The sequence below is a fragment of the Papaver somniferum genome, chromosome 10, assembly GCF_003573695.1.
Source record: "Papaver somniferum cultivar HN1 chromosome 10, ASM357369v1, whole genome shotgun sequence".
Lineage (NCBI taxonomy): Eukaryota > Viridiplantae > Streptophyta > Magnoliopsida > Ranunculales > Papaveraceae > Papaver > Papaver somniferum.
In genome coordinates, this window is record NC_039367.1 from 95,723,966 (window position 1) to 95,749,835 (window position 25,870).

The 25,870-nt window shown below is 38.0% G+C and overlaps 1 pseudogene; it reads left to right on the forward strand.

Moving 5' to 3' along the window:
* Window positions 1-2,745: 2,745 nt before the first annotated feature.
* LOC113319628 lies at window positions 2,746-9,335 on the forward strand (annotated as a pseudogene).
* Window positions 9,336-25,870: the final 16,535 nt, after the last annotated feature.

Below are 25,870 nucleotides of genomic sequence, written 5' to 3' on the forward strand. Positions count from 1 at the left end.
AATATAAGCTGTTGATCCGTCTATTCCATGTAAATTTACCAAAGTCAACGGAAGTTCACTTGAGTATAGAGATTTCCAAAGTCAACCTTCCATCCCTATCTATATCATATCACCATGACACCATCATTGGCTAAGTCCATTTACTTATATTTTGCAGCAATCATCCATTTTGATTAAGATTATTTATTTATCAATTAGCCATAATTTAAAACCCCCTGAAAGGATGGTTTGATCTATCAATATTAAAATATATTATTTTATAAAACAAGTTGATAAGAAATATCAATCAACAATTTGTTATCGATGTAAACGAAACATGTTGGTATAAACAAATAAATGATGCCATTCTGCTTCCCGTTAACAATAACTTCTTCAATTCTTCCCCGAAACTCCTCTCACAGCGACATGAGAAGAGGCCAACGTAAGATTTAGGCTTTGATGTCATTGATAAGCAGCACCACACAGGGTTCGTATACAACTTATTCTAATTATTTGGGTGCGTGCTTTCCGGGTCAAAATTTCCTCAAAGTCCATTGAATATACAACTTAATGCAAAAAAATCATCAAGACAATTAGTTTGTACTTTGTACAACTTGTTACAAGAAAATAGTTTTCCTAAGCATTTCGGTACCTGTACATGGTCGACATCTGATGCAGCGGATGTTGGCGAAAGTAAAGAATAGAGAAATGTTGTTCAGATTTCAAATACTCCTAAGAATATCGACTATGAACATTGATTAATATCTAGGCTTTGGTTTCCCATCTTTAGATAAAAATCGGTTAAACTTGAACAAGGTTGATAAAGAAGATATATTCATTACCCTTTAAACAGTTTATGGAGGAATCTTTTATAGACTTGGGGAAAAACCCTAACTTGTTAGTCAAGAAAGGATGAAAAAACCCCAAAACTAAAAATACGACGACTCAAACAGACTCCCTAATGATCTAAATTACTACACTAGGATGTTTAGCATCCAAATAGGATATAGCCTGCTCATCTGCATCATTCTCCCGGGGTTGGGAGAAATTCGCCCTCGAATTTGTCGTCTCATCATCGGAATTATCACCACAAAAAGGCACCAAGTGTTTTACATTAAAAACATCAGAAGTACGGATGTGACTTGGAAGCTTCAACTTGTATGCATTGGGATTAATCTTTGCGACAATTTCCAAGGGACCAATCTTGCGCACCTTCAGTTTGTTGTACTCGCCAACTGGAAAACGATCCTTTGTCAATATTGCCCACACAAAATCCCCTACTTCAAAATCTACAACTCTGCGTTTCTTATCTGCCGCCTCCTTATACCTTGCATTAGCTCGAAGCAACTATTCTTCGGACAACTTGTGAACTTGTTGCAGTTGTTGAATACGTTCTTCAGCACGAACTTCAATTCTCTTCAAATCAGGAACTGGTGCTAAATCTATTGGTGCTCGTGGATTGTATCCATACACAACTTCGAACGGACTTATACCCATGCTACGGTTTACAGAACGGGTAAATGCAAATTCAGCTTGGCAAATTTTCTGGTCCCAACGTTTCGGATTGTCTCCAACCATACACCGTAGTATATCACCCAAAGAACGATTCACAACTTCTGTATGTCCATCACTTTGAGGATGATACGCACTATTGAAGTTAAGATTTGTATTAGCCAATTTCCACAAGGTTTTCGAGAAATAACTAAGGAATCTTGTGTCTCGGTCACTAACTATTGAACAAGGCAATCCATGCAGACGATACACTTCTTAGAAGAACAATTCAGCTACCTTCAGTGCATTAGTAGTCTTCTTGCAAGCAATAAAGTGGGACATTTTTGAAAAACGATCAACAACAACAAATACTGAGTCATGTCCCCTCTGAGTTCGAGGTAAACCCAATACGAAATCCATACTCAAATCTGTCCATGGTTGACTTGGAACTTTTAGTGGCATATATAAACCTGCATTGGTTGCTTTTCCTTTTGAAACTTGACAGATTCGACATCTGTCCACGAATTTAGCAACTTCACGCCTCATCGTAGGCCAGTAATATGATTTTGAAACAAGCCGGAAAGTCTTATCTCTACCCATGTGCCCCTCGTCATGTAACTCCTTAATAATTTTTAACCGAAGACTAGAATCGGGAATACACAGTTGGTTTCCTTTGAAGAGAAATCCTTCATGCATAAGGTAATCACTTCGTTTTCCTAGACTTATATCATTCAATCTCCACAAAGTTTGGATCCGTAGAATATGTGCAGAATATGAATCAAAATCTATTACCTCTTTCGCATGGTGTTGAGTAACATACTCCGACGGCTTAAGGCATCAGCAACCTGATTCTGCGACCCAGCTTTGTGCTTCAGTACAAAAGTGAACTCTGCAAATAAGAAGCCCACTTACCATGTCTAGATGAAAGCTTCTCTTGACTATTGATATGCCTTAAAGAGTCATGGTCAGAAAACATAATGAATCGTTATGAATTAGATAGTGTCGCCAATGCTTCAAGGCTTGAACTATGGCATAAAACTCCACATCATAAGTATTGTAGTTGGTCTTAGCACCATTCAGCTTTCACTAAAATACGCTACAGGTCGTCCTTCCTGACTCAAACAGCTCCAATTCCCACCTTCGATGCATCACAGTGTAATTCAAACGGCTTGCTGAAATCAGGTAACACCAATAGTGGTGCGGTTATTAGTTTTGTCTTGACTGCTTCAAAGGCTTTGTCAGCTTCCTCAGCACCATGAAAACTTTCCTACTTTCATGCATTCAGTAATGGGTGCCATAACGGTGCTGAAATGATGAATAAAACGCCGGTAAAAAGAAGCGAAACCATGGAAACTCCTTACCTCGTGCAATGTAGTGGGTGTAGTCCAATTTCTTACAACTTCAACCTTGGAATCATCTACCTTTATTCCATCCTTGGTTACGACATAGCCGAGAAATACAACTCGGTCAGTCATGAATGAACACTTCTTGATGGCTGCAAACAACTTTCCCGACGTAGAGTTGAAAGCACTTTCGAAGATGTTGAACATGTAAATCATATCAACGCTATAAATAAGAATATCATCGAAGTAAACGACCACAAAAGTACCGATAAAGGGCCTGAGAATTTGATTCATTATACGCATGAATGTACTAGGCGCATTGGACAATCCAAACGGCATAACCATCCACTCATACAACCCTTCTCGATTTAAAAGTTGTTTTCCACTCATCACCTTCTCGAATTCTGATCTGATGGTACCCACTCTTCAAATCGAGTTTGCTAAACACCTTCGCTCCACACAACTGATCTAACAAGTCATCCAATCTAGGAATTGGAAAACGGTATTTTACTGTGATTTTGTTGATGGCTCGACTGTCAACACACATTCTCCACGTTCCATCTTTCTTTGGAATCAACAAGGCTGGTACTGCACAAGGACTTAGGCTCTGTCGGATTAAACCTTTCTGTAACATCTCTTCCACTTGACGACGAAGTTCTTCATGCTCCTTAGGACTCATTCTATAATGCGCTTTATTTGGCAGGCTTGATCCAGGAACGAGATCAATATGGTGTTGTATATCCCGTAGAGGTGGTAGCTCGTCCGGCAACTCGTTAGGGAAAACATCAATAAATTCCTTAATTAAAGGTTGAATGGAATAGGGATACTACTTTCATCCGGCTGTTGGTCTTTGCTAATCAACACATACAGTTCTCCTGCATCTTCAACTTCATCTTCAAACTGCTTAAGCGTCAAGAGATTGGTAGTTTGTCCGGTAGATGGTTTAGGTGCAAGTCTTTGCTGGGTACAAGTACTATACGTACTTCATTCCATAAAAAACTGTAGGTATTTTTGCCCGTCATGACTAATTTTCCTGTCAAACTCCCATGGACGACCCAACAACAAGTGACAAGCATCCATACTAGTAATGTCACACCATATTTTATCTTTATATTTGTTACCAATCGAAAAAGAAACCAAGCAACGTTTGTTTACTGTTACCTCATTCCCTTTCTTAAGCCAAGAAAGTTTATATGGATGCGGATGAGCCTTGGTTTCTAGCCTGAACCGTTTCACGACCTCTTCGTCAATAATATTCTCGCAACTTCCAGGATCAATAACTAAACGACAAACTTTTCCTTCGATCGTGCATGTCGACTGGAATATATTATTATGTAACCAGTTGTCTCCCTCATCTTTACGTGGAGTGAGAAAACTTCTTCTTACTACAAAGTTCACTCCTGTATCTCCTGTAACTACTTCTTCATTAGGTTCAGCATCATCCTCGGGATCCTCTTCATATTCAGGTACCCATTCATCTACTTCACGGTCGTTCTCATTGAAAAGAGCCTTGTTCACACGTTCTACTTTGCGACAGTCAGTGGCTTTGTTCCCAGTTTCACCGCACTTATTACACTTGCCTCCAAAATAGCTGCCTGGAGTTTTATTTGGTGTCGACACCGAATTAGGTTTATTAATAGTACTACTTGTTGATGTACTACGATTACTTCCTTGAGAAGATGCTACATTGTTACCCCAATTTGAACTTCTACGCCCCAATTGTTTCTCTACCTGCCTTGCCCTGTGATGTGCATCTCAAATAGAACAACAGTCAAACATATTAAGTGTATCCGGATATTGCTGAGGGAGACCACCTACATAACGTGCGACTCTTTGCTCATCTGACTCCGACAAATCGTTAAGAGAAAGTAATCGATAAAATTCCTTCGTGTACTCGTCTATAGAACGTGTTCCCTTGCGTAGGTTTTGTAGCTTCTGGTACATCAAGCTGATATAGTTGTGTGGTAAAAATTCTGCTCTCATATGTTTCTTCATCTTCTCCCATGAAACTAACTTCTGCTTCCCTTTACGAGAGCGTTGTAGTTTGCGTTGTTGCCACCACGAATTAGCTCTTCCCCGAAACATAGTTTCTACCAGCTGAACTCGTTTGTTATCTGGTACATCCTTAAATTCCAATACTTCCTCAATTGTATTCAACCACGAAAGAAACTCTTCCGGTTCTAAACCACCATAAAATTCTGGAACCTCCACTTTTATTCCGGCCTTCCAGCGCTCAGAATCGTCACATCGGATTATCCTACCTTCACGGCGTCTTCTACCAAAAGGGTTGGTATTATCCCTTTCTTCTTCGATGGTATTATCCCCTTCTTCTTCGTCTTCTTCTTCATGTCGAATATTATTCTGGCCCATCATCACTCGGATTTCATTCAATATTTCTTCCTTCATCATATTATAATCAAATGGATCAACTCCCTGGTCTCGACCACGACCTCGTCCACGTCCTCAACCAATTGCTAGTCTTGGCATATTACTAACCCTAGAATCGAATTGGCTCTGATGCCAACTAATGCAGCGTATGTTGGCGAAAGTAAAGAATAGAGAGATGTTGTTCAGACTTCAAATACTCCTAAGGATATCGACTATGAACATTGATTAATATCTAGGCTTTGGTTTCCCATCTTTAGATAAAAATCGGTTAAACTTGAACAAGGTTGATAAAGAAGATATATTCATTACCCTTTAAACAGTTTATGGAGGACTCTTTTATAGACTTGGGGAAAAACCCTAACTTGCTAGTCAAGAAAGGATGAAAAAACCCCAAAACTAAAAATACGACGACTCAAACAGACTCCCTAATGATCTAAATTACTACACTAGGATGTTTAGCATCCAAATAGGATATAGCCTGCTCATCTACATCAACATCCTTAATCCTTTAATTATGTTCCTCCCAGAAAATTATTTTTCTTTTCTCTAAAATAAACTACCTACAAAGTTATTTGTATCATACTCAACTTTGGTTCTTATCCTTTCCCTCTTTTCTTTTCTTGGATTCTTCTCATAGTTTTCTAGTCTCTCCGTGCTGTACCAAAATATGTGCCTTGTTGAGGTTTTCGGAAAATGCTTTGGTCTAGAAGATGATGAAAAGGATAATCAAAACGATCAAAACAAGATTATCAAAATTAAAGGAACTGTTGTTTTAATGAAGAAAAATATGATGGATGTGACCGATTTCTTTGCTTCTCTACTTGATCATGCTCATGAGTTATGTGGTAAAGGTGTTTGTTTACAACTTATCAGTTCTGTTAATGCTGACCCAGGTAACAATAATCACTCATAAATTATCCCCTTTTTTAATACTCATTAGAATCATGAAATTAAGTTTTGGAAACTCCACAGTGAACTCCAAATCTCTCTAAAGCATGCCTATACCTTTTCTTTAATAAATACAGAAAATGAAATGCGAGGTAAGGTTACTAAGGAAGCGTATTTGGAAGAATGGGTGAAAAAGAGTACCTCTTTGACTGCTGGATTGTCAGAATTTCATGTTACATTTGAATGGGATGAGTCCGTTGGAATGCCGGGTGCATTCTTAATCAAGAATTACCATCACAGTGAATTTTTACTCAAAACCTTTACTTTAGAAGATGTTCCCGGAGTAGGTGTTGTTCATTCTATGTGTAATTCTTGGGTTTACCCATCTAAACGCTACAAGTATACCCGGGTTTTCTTCTCTAACCAGGTGAACTCATATTTATACTTAGAATTTGTATACACTTGGAAATTTTCTTCATTCGTAATTACGTTTGAAGGGAAAGTAGAGTTGAAATTTGATGTTATCCCATTTATGTCATACATGTATTGATTGATGCTGAGTTACCTGACCAGTAACACACCAGAGCCTCTACGTAAATATAGAGAAGACGAGCTCAAAATTCTTAGAGGAGATGGAATGGGAGAACTTCAGGCATGGGATCGGGTTTACGACTACGCACTGTACAATGACTTGGGAACCAACCGTCCTATTCTTGGAAATTCAACCGAGTTGCCTTACCCTCAAAGAGGAAGGACAGGGCGAAAGCCCATAAGAAAAGGTATCACATCCTTGACCTTCTTGTAACTGACATTTTATTTTAACTTTTATCACGTAAAGGGATGAGCTAGTTTTACCATTTCACTCATATGTATATGCAGATCCAAGCTATGAAAGCCAAATGTTCGTACTCAACTTAAACATTTATGTTCCCAGAGATGAAAAGTTTAGTCAACTCAAGTTTTCAGATTTTCTAGCCAACTCAATGAAGGGACTGGGTCAGATTTTTCACCGAGAAATAAGAGCAATTTTTGATAAGACACCCAATGAATTTGATTGCTTCGAGGATGTGCATTATCTTTATGAAGGATACCAGGGACGAGTCGATCAACCTGCAAGCTCCCATTCATTGAATTCATGTTGTTGTTTTAGCTTGGAGTTCGTTAAAGAAATCTTTCGTTCTGATGGTGCACATCCTCTCAAATTCCCTAAGCCTGGAGTGATACAAGGTAATGTTATACTTATACTTACTCACAAAACATAGTTTTTGCTTGCCAAATAGATTATTGGAATTGGTTACGGGTGTTTGCAGCTGATGAAGTTTCTTGGAGGAGTGACGAAGAATTCGGACGAGAAATGCTTGCAGGAGTTAACCCGGTCGCCATTTGCCTTCTCCAAGTACATATGCAAATCAAAATGCTTTGGTTATCACATATAGTAAAATTCAGCATTAATTTCCGCTTCTAATTTAATAACGGCTGTACAGAATTTCCTCCCAACTAGTACACTTGATCCTACATTGTACGGAAACCACACGAGTTCCATAACCAAAGAACATATTGAGAAAAACTTGAATGGGCTAACAGTAGATGAGGTACTATCAATAGTGAATTTATTTTATCAATCTTTCGCTATAATAGAGTGTGAAGGAGTTAATGTAAAGAATTGATCTCATTTTGTAGGCATTAGAGAAGAGGAAGTTGTTCATATTGGACCATCATGATCACCTGATTCCGTACTTAAGTCGGATAAATATAACCGCGACAAAAACCTATGCTACTAGGACACTCCTCTTATTACAGGATGATGGGACCTTAAAGACTTTGGCGATTGAGCTGAGTTTACGGCATCCAGATGGAGAGGTTTATGGTGTTGAAAATCAAGTCTACACACCAGCTCAAGAAGGTGTTCAGGGTTCAATTTGGCAGCTAGCCAAAGCTTATGCGGTTGTCAATGACTCTGGTGTTCATCAACTTATCAGCCACTGGTATTACTTTTTATAGTAAATCAAAATTACGTTAATCCAAAACCTCAAGTTTTTTACTCAATGTGACCGGATTCTTTTTCACAGGTTGTATACCCATGCTGTGATCGAACCATTCATAATTGCTACTAATAGACAACTGAGTGTTCTTCATCCAATCTATAAACTTTTGCAACCTCATTTTCGAGATCCAATGAATATCAATGCTTTGGCACGTCAGATTCTTATATGTGCAGATGGTTTTATTGAGAGATGTGTTTTTCCAGGAAAGTTTTCCATGGAATTGTCCGCTAAGATCTACAAAGGATGGAACTTCACAGCACAAGCACTTCCAGAAAGTCTCCTTAAAAGGTTACCTATAAAAAAACTCCTTAAGATGCCTCTACTAGTTATGCTTGATCAAGTTTGTGCACATTCCCTGTTGGAAGCATGGATCCTAGAAATATACGTTTCATTACGTTGTCTAAAATTTAACATTTTTTTGCTTCTTTTAGAGGAATTGCAGTGCAAGACCCAAGCAAACCACATGGTCTACGTTTATTGATCGAGGATTATCCATTTGCAGTAGACGGGCTTGAAATCTGGTCAGCAATTCATAGTTGGGTTCTTGATTACTGTTCGTTTTACTATCCTAGCGATGACTTGATCCAAGATGATACTGAGCTCCAATCATGGTGGGAGGATATGAGAACTCAAGGCCATGGTGACTTGAAAGATGAACCATGGTGGCCAAAAATGCAAACCCTGTCAGAGCTAACTCAGTCATGCACCGCAATTATATGGATATCTTCAGCACTCCATGCAGCAGTGAACTTTGGGCAATATCCATACGCAGGTTACCTTCCAAATCGTCCAACCACGAGTAGACGATTCATGCCTAAAATAGGGACACATGAATATGAGGAACTTTTGAAAAATCCAGATTTAGTTTTTTTACAAACCATCAACAGTCAACTTGACACTCTACTTGTTATATCTCTCATTGAAAATTTGTCCAAACATTCCACTGATGAAGTGTTTCTTGGACAAAGAGAGTACCCCCGAGTTTTGGACTAAAGACGCAACACCACTTGAAGCATTTAAAAGATTTGGTGAGAAATTGGTGAAGATTGAGAATTGAATTGTGGAAATGAACAACGAAGAGCGATGGAGGAACAGAACGGGGCCTGTAAAAATCCCATACACTCTTTTGTGTCCATATCCTTTACCTTATGATCCTCTCGGACTTACAGGCAGGGGAATACCCAACAGTGTTTCCATATAAGGGGAAAGAAGTCCTTAATTTGGTTCATGTATTTGTTAATAATTTCTTTTGTGTAAAAATCACATACACTCTTTTGTGTCCATAATACATATCCTTTATTTTTGTTTTGCTCTGATTCTTTTCAATTTTATATATTTTTCACGTAGTTGCAGGAAATCCTACAACAACACCCTAAAAAGAGAATCTACGAAGTAATCTAAGAAACCATTATGAAGAACTCAAAATATTTTATTAAAACTTAAAACAAATACAAAGATGATAAGAGAAAACCCTAACTTGGAAAGCAAATAACTCTCTCTCTCCTAAATATCAATCCTTAGCTCACCAAAAAAATCTCTCCTACCACAAGAGTCTCTCGCTCCTTTTGTAGGAGTTTACATAGTGGAGGAAAGCTAATAAAGCCTTTATTTTTCGGATCTGAGACGCGTCAGTGTCGCTCGGACATTTACACTACCGCACGGTTTCTTTACTTCTGCATAGATCTTCACACTTTAATTCTGACTTGATGACGTCATTTGGATATGTCGTATGCGTCTGTGTTCGCTTGCTACTAAAGGGGTTGTTTCGCATAAGAAATGAGTGTGCAGTATTTTGCACCCACATTTTGCCTCTTCTCATTTCGTTCTTTTGGTATAAGGAGCGGTATGAGAAACTTTAGTTTGTTATTTTGCCGCACCAGTTCATCTTTTCGTATTCCTTTCAGATGGCAATTTTTCGGGAATTTCGGCATGACAGCCTACACATGTTAACTCTTCCACTTGCTATCTGACACGTCCCTGATAACCGCCTCTTCATATCCGTCCGTTCTTAATTAATGCACTGATGGAAAGAAATATCTCGGGAGTTGGGATGAAATCTTTTTTTACTGTGACACGACCTCTCTTATTTCTTTTTACCTTCTCTCTTCATACTTTATTTCTCTGCAACTTTCGTCTGCTGCTGCTATTCATCTCTTTCCGTCTAATATTTGATCGATTTTTACTATTTTCTGCTTCGCCTTATCCCTTTTCTTCCAATCGTTCTTCCCTTCTCACTTTTCTCGTTTTCAAACTCTATTCTTCATCATCGTCTTGATCATCCTGATCTTGATTGATTTGATCACCTTGATTAAATTCTCATTTTTCATTCCCATTCTAATAATGGGTCTTAAGCCCGGCTGGAAAAATGTTAAGGAATTCGAAAGATTGAAAGGCGAATCTGAGCATAGGAGTTTCACATTATCAGTTCCTCCTGGATCAGAACCTACTTCTGTGCTCGGACCTGAATGGTTTTCGGTTGACCAATGGGGTAATCAGAGAATCATCGTTTCACTTGGCGAACTTTCTGTTGGTCTTCATATATCCCTTTACGACCCTCAAATTCCTCTCTTTTATGAGCTTCTATCTGATGCGAGGTTTTCGCGTGGTATATATCAATTGAGCGACGACTGTATTAGGATAATGGTTGAATATTCTCGTCGTGCGGCTGGACTAGAATCTTCTTATCCCAAGTGGGCAAAACCTTTCAATAAGGAGGAATATACAGTGGCGAACTTATTTCTTAACTATGATGTCGTCATCATAAAGAACGAACAATACCTCTGGGGAATCCGTTTGATGAGAGCGGATGGTATCGCATAATAAGAAGATCATGCGGGATGTTGATTTTCACAACTCAACTAATGACTCTGCTCGTCGTTCAAAGGATACTCATTGGGTAGAATATCCTATTATTCTGGAAGGTCCTTACATCACTGGTATGGGTGCTGATGAGTCTATTCTTCCTCTCCCTGAGAAGTTTATCCCTTAAAAACCCTGGGAATTTAAATGGCCGGAGGAAGAGAACGTGATATGTTACTTTCAACTTTATTTTTCTGTTTACTTCTCTTCGGTTGTTCTTCATTTCCCTTATTATCTCCTTTGATTTCATATTGCGAAGCAGAGAAAGAAGGCTAACAAAAGTGCGTCTCAAGCTTCAAATTCGCGTAATAATGAAGTAAGAAATACTCTTATTTGAATTTTAACAATATTGTTGCCTCTGTTTCTTATCTCTCATTATGCGTGTAGGTGGAGACTGGAGATGCTGAGGGTTCTAATATCGGTGTTCCTCCATCTAAGGGAAAGGGTAAGAAGACTGCCTCTAAATCCACTTCTCAGCATCCTCTTAAGAAGCGGAAGGCATCTTCTCTAGTTCCTTTAGACTCTCATTCTGATGATGACGCTTTGTTTCTTCCTGAAAGCTCCGCGTCCACATCTGTTATGGGGCAATTGTCGAATATCTTCTCTGACTCTTTCTCAGCCATTAATGACGAAGCGTTGACTCATACGTGTGAAGTGGTTGCTAAAATTTGTGATGCTCCTTGCTTGAGTCATGAGTTTTTGCGCGGAGTTGTCTCTGCGTTAAGTCCAATCTTTCAATTCGCACTTGGATCTCTGGCAATTTCTACACTGTCGCTCCTACTATTATGATGCTTTCATGCTTTGTTCTTATTTTGACGTCCACCTCATGTTGACGCAGAGTGCCCGTATGTCTCACGTCGTTACTTCAGATCTTCAGAGAAATATTCGTTCTCTTCAAGATGAGAATCTTAAACTCAAAGATGAGGTCTCTACTTATTCTGATAAGGTCGTTGATCTCCGTGAGAGGAATAACCAATTTATCGGTATGTATCCTTTTGTTTCTCACATTCTTATTTTGATGCGTCATTTCCGCCTCCTTTTAATTGTCTGTGCTTGCGGAAATTTACAACTTAACTGATGAAGCCATTAATTATCCGGTTGAAGATGAGATCCTTTTAGAGAATCTTAACTCCTCCTTAAATAACATTACCGACGATGAAATAGAAGCTCTAAACCCTATGGAACTGAAGTCGAAATATGAAACTCTTAAAGTTGAGCGTAGGTGCATGTTATCCGTTTGTAATGGTTTTAGGCGTCGCTATTGTGAAGCCAAGGAAAAGATTAAAACTTTGAAGGTGAGAAATAGTGCTCTTATAACCGAGAAGGATAATCCTGTTCTTAAGGGTGTGAAAGCTTTAAAAGAATTTCATGAGGTTAAACTTCAAACTCAAGTGGAGAGAGATCAGGTTACTAGCGAAAAGAACGCATCAATTGAAAGAGATAACCTGATCCGTTTTCGACTACTTATAGAAAATAATGATGAGTTTGCGTGGGATGCTAAGGTTATTGATAACGTTAGGAATGGTTTAGCCACAAATGTTAGCCTAGAGTCTGATCATGCTGAATTGGTTAAGACTATTATTTCTGAGAAAGAAGGTTGCTCATAATTCTTTTATAACATCTCCAATTTTCGTGTTGCTTTCTGATTTTCATGCGGTTTTAATCCCTTTTTTTTATTTTTAGATAGCGAGAAGAAGCATCTTGAGGAAATTAAGAGTTGGAAGGAGAAGTTTTCTTCCATAGATTCTAAATATCACAGGCTCAAGAAGAAGTTGATGGTTACTGTCTCCAATTTAAATAAGGAAGCACTTAGCTTGCGCCACTTGTGTGTTAAGAAGTACGCAGAGAAAATCTGTGTCGAACATAAAATTCCTCTGCCAGATTTTGATTTCCCTGAAGTTCCTGCTAATGAAGAAGACTTTGAAATTTCTGATAGCGAAGCGGAATATGAGGAGTGTGAAGAAACTGAAGATGAAGATGGCAGTGGTTCAGAGACTGGGCGAGATTTTGAGTTCGAAGAAGATTCCTCAAAAAGTAGTAGAGTTGACACGGGAGGGAAATAGCCTTGCTTTCTCTTGTTATACTTTTCTCTTGTGTAGTCTCGTCCTTGCTTTGTGCTACATTTTCCTTCTTCATTTGTGTATGATGTATATTCTCGAGCTTTTAGGGCTTTTTTCTTCAATGCAAATTCTTCTCCTATCTTTACCTTTATGTTAATCCTACGCTTAACCATGAGTGAAAAGAAAAGTGTTATTCTTTATAATTCTTAGAATTAATAAACCGATAATAATATATTGTATAAGTCTATCATATGAAGGCGGATAACATTTTATATTTATGCTTACATTCTCATTCTTGCCTCTGTTTTTCGCCTTAATTTGATTTTATTTTGGTGCGTGCGTTAATAGTCGCTCACAGACATAAGGGTGCGATGTTTAACAAAATTGCTATCCTTATTATAAGTGCATTACTTTTCGCATTAATGAAATTATGAGTTTTCTATGGTACCTGAATTTCTTCTCGCTTGTTTTACCTTTTTATACATTTCCTTTGCCTCTTTGTTGGTTCCTGCCTCAGTTGTTATCTTCGTGTCTTAGCATCTGTCTATTGTTCTCTTATCTATTTCATATATGTGAGCGTCAATTTCGCTTAAGATTTCTGTTTATTTTTCTCTGATATGCCTTCCTGTAAAATAATGTTAGTAACATTTTATAGGTCTATTTGTGCTTTGTATGAGGTCTTACTGAGCCTCCCTAATTAGAGGTCTTATTATGCCTCCCCTTGTTGATAGGTTTTATGTTTGCCCCAAGGTATTATTCTTGGTCGAGCGGTGAAATCGCAGGCGGTCTTTACACTTTCATGCAATGACCCATTGATCGCACCTTATCATCTTTAGTATTATTACCTCTGCAGGATATATTGACGCGCCAATACGGCAGGCCTATACTCTCCCTTGAATCATATCCCACGATATTGACGTCTTTTGACACAATTCAGCTCCCTAATAGAGGGTGTCACACTTATATTCCCCCTGACTTCCCCTTCACAAAAGCTTACCCCTACCGGGTTAGGGTGGGCTCTTTCCATCTAGTTATGTCGAAAATCAGTTGTTTTCGTGATCTCGTCCGAGATCACACCGTAATGGGGTTTATTTGGGGTCGACTGCATCATAGTCAGGACTTGTCAAGGATGGCCAGGTATGCTCAAGACGCCACATGCACCCTTGACTCAACCGTGTACCGCGTCGTCCTGATTGAGTTTCTGCACTCCTTAGGAGAGATCTTAGTACCTTAGTCTTTAGACTAAGGAGTCTCTGCCGGATAGGCTTTTGTTTCGCCCCTATTCTCCATGACTCAGGTTTCATGGATGGTATGGCTTTCACCCGGGCCATGCATTCTAGGTTTTCCCCAACCATGACGTGCTTTAGATCTTATTATTACCTCTTGCAACTATGCGAACAAGGGTGCATGCCACGATTGGATGCCTAGCCTCCTTAGTTAGAGGTTTTAATTTTTATTGCCTCCTATTGAGGTCTTATTATGAGGTTTTACTGTTGCCTCGTTCTTCTACTTGTATCTTTTAATGAAATATTCAATTTTGAAGAAATAATATTTTTCATTATCATTCATATCTTCGATTCATACATTGCTGACTTCTTCTTTCTTCACTAATTCGCCTACATAATAACTACTACTTAACATATCTTAAATTCATCATCCTCGCACCAGTATTACTTTTCTGAAATGCATTTTCATTGTCGCGTCGGATAATTGTAGTACTTCTTCAAATACTTCTGGTTCCAAAGATGATCAACCATTTCACCTATACTTTTTCCATCTTTATTCATCAATTCATACATTCCATTTCCAGCGTCCTTATTTATAACATATGGTCCATCCCATACACTCTTTTCTTTTCCATCTTTACCTTTCTTGTAGTGCGGTATTATCCGCAGTACTAGCTCTCATGGATGGAATTTACCTTGTTTTACGCGCCTGTTATGATCATGGTATGATGCGGATGTTGTCACCTTAGCTTTAGTCTGCTTAGCCGCATCTTTGCCTTTCAATGCTGCCGCTTTAGTATAATTATTATCCATTTCTTCTTCCTTGGTCACTAGATCAACCATCAACCTTTCTTTACGTCTCTCCTCCTTTGACGCATCTTTCCAATTTCTTCTTTTATTCGCGCATTCTTCACTCTTCTCAACATCAATTCCATTACATACTTTTGCTTCTGTTGTATCTCCTCTGATTACTCCTACACCTTGGGGTAGTGGAAATTTGATGCATTGATGATATGTAGAGGCCACTCCCAAGATATTGTGTATCCATGATCTGCCTATCAAAGCATTATATGGAGATTCAACTTCAACCACACAGAAAGTTATTTCGGTGGTCATGGTCTTGAGAGGAATCCGCATGGTGACTTCTCCTTTTGGATTGTTAGCTCATCCATAACTCGTAGATTTTGTAATTGGAAGGGATAAGTTCTTCATATTTACCACCTATGGTCTTATACGCGTGGTAAAATAGAATATCTACTAAACTGCCAGAGTCGATCAGTATCATGTTTATTGCCCATGCATCTGCGTCATTGTCTTCTTCTCCTTCCATTTTTAATTTGGGTATGAGTTCTAACTTTGAAGGCGATAAATAGTGCTCGTATAACCGAGAAGGATAATCCTGTTCTTAAGGGTGTGAAAGCTTTAAAATAATTTCATGAGGTTAAACTTCAAGCTCAAGTGGAGAGAGATCAGGATACTAGCGAAAAGAACGCATTAATTGAAAGACATAACCTGATCCGTTCTCGACTACTTATAGAAAATAATGATGAGTTTGCGTGGGCTGCTAAGGTTATTTATAACGCTAGGAATGGTTTAGCCACAAATGTTAGCCTAGAGTCTGATCATGCTGAATTGGTTAAGACTATTATTTCTGAGAAAGAATGTTGCTCATAATTCTTTTATAACATCTCCAATTTTTGTGTTGCTTTCTGATTTTCATGCGGTTTTAATCCTTTTATTTATTTTCTTGTAGATAGCGAAAAGAAGCATCTTGAGGAAATGGAGAGTTGGAAGGAGAAGTTTTCTTCTAGAGATTCTAAATATCGCAGGCTCAAGAAGAATTTGATGGTTACTGTCTCCAATTTAAATAATGAAGCACTTCGTTTGCGTCACTTGCACGTTAAGAAGTACGCAGAGAAAATCTGTGTCGAACATAAAATTCCTTTGCCAGATTTTGATTTCCCTGAAGTTCCTGCTAATGAAGAAGACTTTGAAATTTCTGATAGCGAAGCGGAATATAAGGAGTGTGAAGAAACTGAAGATGAAGATGGCAGTGGTTCAGAGACTGGGCGAGATTTTGAGTTCGAAGAAGATTCCTCCAAAAGTAATGGAGTTGACACGGGCGGGAAATAGCCTTGCTTTCTCTTGTTATACTTTTCTCTTGTGTAGTCTCGTCCTTGATTTGTGCTTCATTTTCCTTCTTCATTTGTGTATGATGTATATTCTCGAGCTTTTGAGGCTTTTTTCTTCAATGCAAATTCTTCTCCTATCTTTACCTTTATGTTAATCCTACACTTAACCATGAGTGAAAAGAAAAGTGTTATTCTTTATAATTCTTAGAATTAATAAAGCGATAATAATATATTGTATAAGTCTATCATACGAAGGCGGATAACATTTTATATTTATGCTTACATTCTCATTCTTGCCTCTGTTTTTCGCCTTAATTTGATTGTCTTTTGGTGCGCGCGTTACTAGTCGCTCACAGACATAAGGGTGCGATTTTTAATGAAATTTCTATCTTTATTATTAGTGCATTACTTTTAGCATTAATGAAATTATGAGTTTTGTATGGTACCTGAATTTCTTCTCGCTTTTTTTACCTTTTTATACATTTCCTTTGCGTCTTTGTTGGTTCCTGCCTCAGTTGTTATCTTCGTGTCTTAGCATCTGTCTATTCTTCTCTTATCTATTTTATATATGTGAGCGTCAATTTCGCTTAAGATTTATGTTTATTTTTCTCTGATCTTCCTTCCTGTAAAATAATGTTAGTAACATTTTATAGGTCTATTTGTGCTTTGTATGAGGTCTTACTGAGCCTCCCTAATTAGAGGTCTTATTATGCCTCCCCGTGTTGATAGGTCTTATGTTTTCCACAAGGTATTATTCTTGGTCGGGCGGTGAAATCGCAGGCGGTCTTTACACTTTCATGCAATGACCCATTGATCGCACCTTATCATCTTTAATATTATTACCTCTGCAGGATATATTGACGCGCCAATACGGCAGGCCTATACTCTCCCTTGAGTCATAGCCCCACGATATTGACATATTTTGACACAATTCATCTCCTTAATAGAGGGTGTCACCCTTATATTCCCCCTGACTTCCCCTTCAAGGAAGCTTACCCCTACCGGGTTAGGGTGGGCTCTTGTCATCCAGTTATGTCGAAAATCAGCTGTTTTCGTGATCTCGTCCGAGATCACACCCTAATGGGGTTTCTTTGGGGCCGAGTCCATCATAGTCAGGACTTGTCAAGGATGGCCAGGTACGCTCAAGACTCCCCAGGCACCCTTGACTCAACCGTGTATCGCGTCGTCCTGATTGAGTTTCTGCACTCCTTAGGAGAGAGCTTAGTACCTTAGTCTTTAGATTAAGGAGTTTCTGCCGGATAGGCTTTCGTTTCGCCATATTCTCCATGACTCAGGTTCCATGGATGGTATGGCTTTCACCCGGGCCATGCATTCTAGGTTTTCCCCAACCATGACGTGTTTTAGATCTTATTTTTGCGTCTTGCAACTATGCGAACTAGGGTGCAAGCCACGATTGGATGCTTAGTGATAGACACATTTATGTGTCTAGTATGTCTCTATTTTATGTATTGTTAGTGCTCAATTTTGTATTTATTGTGTTCTTTTATGTCTTTGTAGGAATTTTTAGAGAAATAAGCCCTTGCGGCGAAATGGGCTCAAAAAGCAGTGTTTTACACCCCAGGATAATGTACCGGAGGCACCTCAGAAATGCACCGGAAGCGTCCCAGAAATGTACCAGAGGAACCCAGAAAAATTACTATTTCCACCCCAAAATTACTATTTCCACCCCAATTGCTAAAGGGACACCCGTACAGGATTAGGGGGAGGACACTTTTCTTCTCATAATTCAAATTTCATTTTTGGCGGGAAAATATATTCTCTCCCTGGCAGATTTTCGATGGATTTGTGGAGAGACTTAATGGCTGGAATTAATTGGGTCATATCTATTGAGTATAACAAGATTATTCTGAGTATTGGAATGAGTTAAATTTGGCTAGAATCCACTAACTTTCAATCGAGAGTTAAACAGGGAAGATACGCTCGAGTTCTCTGTGAGAGGAATTTTTGGAAAGTTTTGTGGACTAAATGGGGAAGATATCCGATCTTATTAAGTGTTTATGCAACTATGGAAGTATTACAACTCATATTCGCAGGCAGAGGGGATGGAGAAGATCATATCTCGGCTGACAGTGAATAAAATGGAAAAAAATATTTTCCGAGTAATGGAGAATTATATGGAGTGAATGAGCGATATTTGATGGGTCTGTTGGCTATAAATCAGTTGATGGGGTTGAGTAGAGAGGTTGTCGATAGTTTGGGGTCGAGAGGAGGTCCAGAGAAGCAGAAATCAAGAGTTGATGAAACTCTGTTGCTGCTGTTGCTGATGAAGAACACCAAGAACACGAAGAACGGACTCGCGACGGAAGTCGTTTATCACCAGCGTCTAAGACGCACAACCGTGGGTCACAGCGCAGTCTAAATATCAGCAGCACCTGTCTCTTATTGTTCTTGTTGTGACGCATTTTGTGGGTCGTACATTCACTGTTTTACTCATTTTTATCATTTTAATCAATTTTGAGCAACATACATGTATTTTGAGATTATGATTAATATGAGAAGCTAAATCCCAACACTGGGGCGATGAAGGAAGCCTTATTTCACACTTGGGTAATTATATTTAATTCTTTTCATGACTTTTGCATTAATTTTAGTTGAAATTATGATTTAAATTAATTAGTTGTGATTTGATTTGATGGGTCATGCTTAGCTTAGATGATTTGATGTCCCATGCTTAACATTTACACCTAGTATTTTGAGAATCAATCTTGGCAATAAATTAGAGTCGATATATTTAATATATTTTTCGATCTATTATTGATAAAAGAATTATTATTTGAACCTTAAGAAATGAAATTGGCGGAATCCTAGTCCCAGTACCTCTCGCCCACTGTGACAAATATTGTGTATATATTTTTATTTTTAAATCTTTACAAGTCCGAGCAACGAACTTTTACTACCACTTTCAAAACTACAACAAAAATGGCGCCGCCGACGCGGACTTGTTTATAGATTTGTTTTTAGGTTTATTTTTTTTATTATTATTATTTGTTCCTTTTTACGTTTCTTTTTGTGTCTTTGATTTACAGGTTCGAAGTGGAATATTAAGGACTTGGGAACAAAAAGCTAAAAGCTAAAAGAGAAGAAAAAAAAAAGACATAATATTTTTTTTTAGGATTTAATTTTTATTATTATTTTTTTTTTGTATATAGCTTTTATTTATTTATTTTAGAATTTGTAAATAGGCTTTATTTGTCATAATTTTTTGTAATTTTTGGACTTTATTCTGGACTTTGGACAATTTATTTTAATTTTAAACCCTACGGAAGGGTTATATATATCTAAAAAAATTAAATATAAACTGTTTGCAGGGAAGGACGACGATTACAATATCGTCTCGGCCCCTCGGGTTCGTACATGACATAGGAGTCGTGGCCCGAGTCGACTTCAAAGGTTCATCCCCCGTCTGGTACGGGAGGTAAGTCCATCGAAACACTCGCGAATCTCCTGTAAGCGAGTTACTGTATTCCTTAAGGTGATTCATTGATTGAGGACGAATTTGGACTGTTTTTAAATTCCTAGTAAAGGGCAAGGCCTGGCCAATACAAGATAAGGGTTCGGATTTCATTACCGCTCCCTTCTTGCCCTCTTTAGGCAAACGAAACCAAACGCGAACCTAAGATTTAAAATTTGGAATAGAACGAGACCGATAGGGTAACGAGCTTAATAGGAAACTCGTTCGAAAAATATTGGTTGCTCTTTAAGCACACTTTAAAGTTCATGATGGTTTCTGTGAGTTGAATGCGTGACTGCGCCGCCTTGTGATTGCGGTGAGACCTTGGGTATCAAAGCTCCACTGAGCTTCCTTCGCCTCGATTCAACTTACATTAGCTCGGATTGATTCTATAGGGGTGTTCTCAAATTGTAACGAATTCCTTTTCGAAGGAATAGAAGCTGGTCTAGAAAACAATCTAAGTGGAGCCATCATGCTTTTTGTTTGCTAGATTCTATAGGTTTGATTTGGTCGAGTCATCCTTGTTTGTGATTGTGTAGAATTCCTTTGCAATTAAGAATGTCGAACTGGTATGATAGAAGCCAATACAATGAGTATCGACCTGAATTTGAATATGGACATCATCCTTTTTATGACCATGTTGGGAATAGTGGTTGGGAACGCCATCCTTTGGGAGGATATGGGTCATACCCTGGTGAGCCCAATTACTATCCACACATGCATCAGTCTTACGAGCAAGAAGATTATAGTACTAGTTCTTCGTCTCTAGAGGATACAATCAAATTATTGAAAACTAGTCCATATTATGATCCTTCTGAACCTGTTCTTCCTCTAGAAGAGTCTCTCAAACAATTAACTGAGAATACAAATAGGTTTGTGTTAGAAATGAATAAACAAAATGCACCCATGAGTGAACCTTCTATACATGATACCATAAGGAAGTCATGTGAGTCGATTCAAAAGATTTTATTAGAGGCCCATAACAGAACTGCTCAAGATAGTCTTAATTTCCAATATAGTGTTTCCAATAGTACCCTTGAAAATGAGGATAGTTATTTGCATAATCAAGATGCCGAGGTTAGAATTGGTAACACTACTTTTTTAGATGAGGTTCAAACATTTTCATGTTATTATGATGATTATGATGAGGATAGTGCTGATGAAGAATTTGACACATATAGGCATAGTGATCAGGAATATGTTACTCCAATTGAGCTTTACAATGATAATATTATTTCTAGTTTAAATCCAAATAATTTTAATAATTATTCACCTATTCAAAAGGACCAGGATTTGACTAGAGATACCCTCGTTTTAGACGACGTAGTATTTCCTGTTTACAAAGCCGATAATGATTTAGAGGAACGAGTTTATTCTGAGAATAATGTTTTAGAGTCTAGCGATTTAGAAACAATAGTCTTAGACGAAGAAGATGAACTCGTAGAGATGAGTGAGTATGAACCTGACTTAGAAGAATCAATTGACCATTTCCAGGAATCTGATGACCTAGAAATTAGGGAAGTTGTGACTAGTCTTTCTAGAGACACAGAAAACTCTAAGTTTGGGGGTGATTATCATTCTCCATGTGCTTTAACTCTTATAAAGTTCCCTCGTGTAGGACTTGACATTTATGCCTCAACCATATTACAAGATTATCTTCATAAATATTTTCCCGAACCTAATGATGTCCATAGAGAAGCTCAGTTGTTAGAAACCCATCCTCTGGTTGATGTGGTTAACCCAGGCTATGATACCAATATTGACTTTGTTTTCCCACCAAAAACTTTTCAACCAATTGTGGGAACTTTTGATTTTAAGATGAGTCGAATATTAAGTTCTGAGACTAAGCCTAAGTACTTTAAGTTAATAGAATCGACACATTTTCCTAAGAATGACCACTACTCTCACTGTGGTCAACTATGTAAGTCATATCTGATTGACTTAGAGGATCCGCAATTATTTAGGTTATTACTTCGTGATTCTAAGTTCGTATTTGAGTTTTTACAGACTCTAAGACCTAGTGATTCGGATCCCATCTATGAAGAAACGCAGCCAATGAAAATATTCTATTTAGACCCTTTCATAGAACCTGAACCTGAACCGCAATTAGCGATAGTTTTCAGGAAACTAGGTAAGGGCATGCTATTCTTGTCCATTTTCTTGGTTCAGTGTAGTTTCCTATGGTCAGCCCTATTTGGTTTTGAAGACCCACAGTTATTTCGACTGTTACTTTATGGTTTGAGTTGACCAATCATTTTCTAAGTCTGGATGAAGACTTTAAACTTAGCACTTCTTGGGAGGTAACCCAATCTCATGCAACATGGTAATATCTTTCCTTAACTCTTTTTCTTCAAGTGGTAACAGTTTCTCCTTGTTCATGCTTTTAATTTTATCTTTAGAACATTGAGGACAATGTTAGATTTAAGTTTGGGGGTGGGGAAGAAACTTTTTGTTAGTTTTAAGTTGCAATAAATAAACTCCAGAGCCTAGAAATTTATGCTTATTCAGGATGGCACTAACTAATCTAAGTGGATGGAAACATTTTTGTTTTAGGAGTTGAGGAACCAATCTGACTAGATGGAAACATCTATAGAGTCTATTCATAAAAGCACAGAGCTCAGGTGTTAGAAATAACATGATAGTTTCGCCATATCTCGTCGAGTCCTTTTCACTTTCTATTTTCAGTTTTCTTTTATTTCAAGTGATTTGGTGGGGCACACGATTCAAGTTGTTACCACTGCTAGGGTGAATTAGAGTGACTGATTTACTAAAAAAAAAAAGACCGGACCAGTTAGACCAATCGGAATAAGTATTAATACTTTGATAGAAATATGCGTGTGTTCTCCCTGTTTCCGTCGCCTAAGCAAGCGTGGAATGCAGGACCCGTGGGAACTATCGTGTAATCTGCTGACAAGAAGCATGAGCTTGGATCAAAAAGATCTATTCATGCTGTTAAGTTTAAAAAAAAAATGGTTATTGTTATGTGTAGTCAACTGCTGGTTCCCTTGTATTTGCCAGTTTGTTGATCTAGATTTAAGTTATTGACCACTGGTTCCCTTGTATATGCCAGTTGTGTTGATATTAGTCAGACCAGTATCTCAGTCCATTAGGATAGGTTCATTCTGGCAGTGGCCTTCAGACAGATATGGGAAACACCGTTCGCTTTTCAACCATCTACATTTTTCTTTTTCCATCTTCTTAATCTTTTCATGTGATTAGTCTGACTCCGAGTATGATGTCCATCGTGAAACTATCTTAGTAGATCTCTGTCACTTATATGAATTTTAGTATGCTTGAGTGCAAACTCGTGTACAGCAATTGGAATTTTGCATCAGGGTTCTTCCTCTTAGAGTCAATAATTGTATGTCAACCAAGGAGGTTCTTTAGTGATTTCCAAGGTTTTGCGTAGATAGCTAGGGTATGGAGTAAAGGTTTTGAGGGTACACCTCTGGTAAACCCTCCGGAGACAACACTCCGCCACTAGGGCCACCTAGGGGTTCAAATTATTTTCCTTTCTAGAATAAATTTGCTCGAGGACTAGCAAGTAATAAGTTTGGGGGTGTTGATAGACGATTTATGTGTCTGATATGTCTCTATTGTATGTATTGTTAGTGCTCAATTTTGTATTTATTGTGTTCTTTTATGTATTTGTAGGAATTTTTAGAGAAATAAGCCCTTGCGGCGAAATGGGCTCAAAAACCAGTGTTTTACACCCCAGGATAATGTACCGGATGCACCTCAGAAATGCACCGGAAGCGTCCCAGAAATGTACCGGAGGAACCCATAAAAATTACTATTTCCACCCCCAAATTACTATTTCCACCCCAATTGCTAAAGGGACATCCGTACAGGATTAGGGGGAGAACACTTTTCTTCTCATAATTCAAATTTCATTTTTGGCGGGAAAATATATTCTCTCCCTGGCAGATTTTCAAATTGATTTTCGATGGATTTGTGGAGAGACTAAATTGCTGGAATTAATTGGGTCATATCTATTGAGTATAACAAGATTGTTCTGAGCGTTGGAATGAGTTAAATTTGGCTAGAATCCGCTAACTTTCAATCGAGAGTTAAACAGGGAAGATACGCTCGAGTTCTCTGTGAGAGGAATTTTCGGAAAGTTTTGTGGACTAAATGGGGAAGATATCTGATCTTCTTAAGTGTTTATGCAACTATGGAAGTATTACAACTCATATTCGCAGGCAGAGGGGATGGAGAAGATCATATCTCGGCTGACAGTGAAGAAAATGGAAAAAAAAATATTTTTTGAGTAATGGAGAATTATATGGAGTGAATAAGCGATCTTCGATGGGTCTGTTGGCTATAAATCGGTTGCTGGGGTTGAGTAGAGAGGTTGTCGAGAGTTTGGGGTCGAGAGGAGGTCCAGAGAAGCAGAAATCAAGAGTTGATGAAACTCTGTTGCTGCTGCTGCTGATGAAGAACACCAAAAACACGAAGAACGTACTCGCGAGGGCAGTCGTTTATCACCAGCATCTAAGACGCACAACCGTGGGTCGCAGCGCAGTCTAAATATCAGCAGCACCTGTCTCTTATCGTTCTTTTTGTGACGCATTCAGTGGGTCGTACATTCACTGTTTTACTCATTTTTATCATTTTAATCAACTTTTGAGCAACATACATGTATTTTGAGATTATGATTAATATGAGAAGCTAAATCCCAACACTGGGGTGATGGAGGAAGCCTTATTTCACACTTGGGTAATTATATTTAATTCTTTTCATGACTTTTGCATTAATTTTAATTGAAATTATGATTTAAATTAATTAGTTGTGATTTGATTTGATGGGTCATGCTTAGCTTAGATGATTTGATGTCCCATGCTTAACATTTACACCTAATATTTTGAGAATCAATCTTGACAATAAATTTGAGTCGATATATCTAATATATTTTTCGAGCTATTATTGATAAAAGAATTATTATTTGAACCTTAAGAAATGAAATTGACGGAATCCTAGTCCCAGTACCTCTCGCCCACTGTGAAAAATATTGTGTATATATTTTTATTTTTAAATCTTTACAAGTCCGAGCAACGAACTTTTACTACCACTTTCAAAACTACAACACCTAGCCTCCCTAGTTAGAGGTTTTAATTTTTATTGCCTCCTATTGAGGTCTTATTATGAGGTTTTATTGTTGCCTCGTTCTTCTACTTGTATCTTTTAATAAAATATTCAATTTTGAAGAAATAATATTTTTCATTATCATTCATATCTTCGATTCATACATTGCTGACTTCTTCTTTCTTCACTAATTCGCCTACATAATAACTACTACTTAACATATCTTAGATTCATCATCCTCGCACCAGTATTACTTTGCTGAAATGCATTTTCATTGTCGCATCGGCTAATTGTAGTACTCTTTCAAATACTTTTGGTTCCAAAGATGATCAACCATTTCACCTATACTTTTTCCATCTTTATTCATCAATTCATACATTCCATTTCCAGCGTCCTTCTTTATAACATATGGTCCATCCCATACACTCTTTTATTTTCCATCTTTACCTTTCTTGTAGTGCGGTATTATCCGCAGTACTAGCTCTCCTGGCTGGAATTTACCTTGTTTTACGCGCCTGTTATGATCATGGTATGATGCGGATGTTGTCACCTTAGCTTTAGTCTGCTTAGCCGCATCTTTATTTTTCTCTGCATCTTTGCCTTTCAATGCTGCCGCTTTAGTATAATTATTATCCATTTCTTCTTCCTTGGTCACTAGATCAACCATCAACCTTTCTTTACGTCTCTCCTCCTTTGATGCATCTTTCCAATTTCTTCTTTTATTCGCGCATTCTTCACTCTTCTCAACATCAATTCCATTACATACTTTTGCTTCTGTTGTATCTCCTCTGATTACTCCTACACCTTGGGGTAGTGGAAATTTGATGCATTGATGATATGTAGAGGCCACTCCCAAGATATTGTGTAGCCATGATCTTCCTATCAAAGCATTATATGGATGT